A 2,278-nucleotide genomic window follows, 5' to 3' on the forward strand; every position below is an offset into this window, starting at 1 on the left:
CTCTTTTAAGCTCCATGTGGAAAATCTAGTAAAGAAACTGAAGGTTAAACTGGGTTTCTGTTTCAGAAATGGATCTTGTCTAATTTTGAACGCTAGGAAACACCTTGTAACTGTGACTTTCCTTCCCTCCATTGACTACGGTGACATTATTTACATGAATGCTCCTACAAGCACCCTGCAGATGTTGGATGCTGCCTACCTTGGTGCACTAAGATTCATAACTGGCTGTGATTATCGTACCCACCACTGCACCCTGTATTTGCTGGTTGGCTGGACATCGTTAACTTCACACAGACTCTCTCACTGGTACATCTTCATCTTTAAATCACTTCTTGGTCTGTTGCCTTCATACATCTCCTCCTACATGTCTCTGCGTGAGTGCAGTTACAGCGTGCGCTCTCAGGACATTATTACCTGCAGTGTTCCCTCAGTGCAGACTGAACTTGGCAAAAGGGCCTTCTCCTACCGCTCCTATTTCCTGGAATATCTTGCAAAAAGATCTGAAGCTCTCGACCTTGACCTCTCTAAGTGGCTTTAAACATCTGTTGGACTCCTGGCAAGGACCAATGCAGACATGTTCCTGTTTTTAGATTTCTACATTCGCCTTATGATCTAGCTATTTTTACTATTTTTGCCATCTTATTTTAATTTGTTTAAAAAAATATCTGTATGCCTCTTTTATGATTGTCCATTGTTGTCATCACTCTTTGTTGAAATCAGGTCTCTCTTGTAAATGAGTCCTCGAGGCTCAATGGGATTAACCTGTCTAAATAAAGGTTGAATGAATGAATTCCAACTCCAGGGTCAAGTTCACAAATTAAGGTCAAAGTGAAACAAGGTCTGCTTGTCTGGACCATTGCTATATATTGCAGTATAATAGTTTGTTGACGACTGTATAATGTGCTGTACTCTTGTGTTAAACTACACAATGATCCGCCGCTTCCCTTATCCTCCTCGTGTGCAGATTGTTGTAGCCTCATGTTGTTGTTTGTTGTTCTCGGTGACGTGCGTTGGTCTGAATCAGAACAGGTGTGAAGGAAGAACCTGCAGGTCAGGTGAGGAGAAGCACCTGTGTTCTGTTGGGTCGGCAGACTCCACCGCCACGTCTTCATCAAATCAGACAGATTTAACTTCAAATCCAGATTTCAGATCCGATCCTGGGCTGTTTCTGACCGAGCCCTGGGATGAGCTCCTGGATCGCGGTGTTTTTACTGTTTGTTCCTGTCAGGAGTTGTTTGTCTTTACCTGGTGAACCACCTCAGGCGCTGGACGGATCCGGCAGGTCTTCATTCCTGAACATGCTCTGCAGCTGCTGCCGTTTAACTCATTTAATTCTGTTGTTCTTTGTCGGGACACACCTTTGTACTCCTCCGTCTGTTTGCTGTAACTTCTCTGTTATGATTAAATGTTTATATGTATTAAGCTGACTGTTGTTTACCTGATCAACAACCTGAGAGGGTTTACCTGTGACCCTGACACAGCTGAGACCTGTTCACCTGTCAGACCTTTACAGGTCAGACTTACTGTGTTCACACTGCTTTTGATTAGAGTTTATTATGGACTCAAATTACTTCAGTAGACCTTTAGCTGTTTCTGACTTTCAGATGTCAAAATGTTCGGCTCGTTCAGGATGTTACAGCTCTGACTTTTAGGTTTTCTAACTTTTAAACATGTTGAAAGATTATGTTTTATTTATATTTAAAGAAACATTGAGATTTGTTCACCTTTATGGATACTAGCTTTAATTTTAGTTTTTCAGCTACAAATTTGATGACCTTGACTTTTAGTTACTGTTTTGTTATTTTTAGCTTTATAGTTAAAACCAGAAAAACTACTGTATTGGCAATCTTAGCTTTTAGCTACTGTTCTACTGTTTATTTAATTTTTTACTTTTAGTTATTATTTTAACTGGTTTTAGCCTATAGCTACTGTTTTGTTCGTTTTTAGTTTTAAGCTACTATTTGGCTGGTTTTAGCTTCGTTTTGCTACTGTATTACTAATGTCATCTTTTAGCTACTACTGTCCTGGTTTTTAGCTTTTAGTTACTATTCTACCTGATCTTAGCTATAAGCTGCTCTTTTGTTTTAAATAATTAAGGTTAGGGTTTTAGTTTTAAGTTACTTCTATGCTACTTTTAGCTTTTGTCTTGTTAATTTTTGCTGATGCTAGTTTTAGCATTTAGCTACTGTTTTTTTGGTTTTAGTTTTTAGTTACTGTTTTGTTAATGTGTGTAGTTAAAACCAGAAAAACTACTGTATTGGCAATCTTAGCTTTTAGC

The sequence above is a fragment of the Nematolebias whitei genome, chromosome 20 (assembly GCF_014905685.2).
Source record: "Nematolebias whitei isolate Nwh7 chromosome 20, NemWhi1, whole genome shotgun sequence".
In the NCBI taxonomy this organism is placed as follows: domain Eukaryota; kingdom Metazoa; phylum Chordata; class Actinopteri; order Cyprinodontiformes; family Rivulidae; genus Nematolebias; species Nematolebias whitei.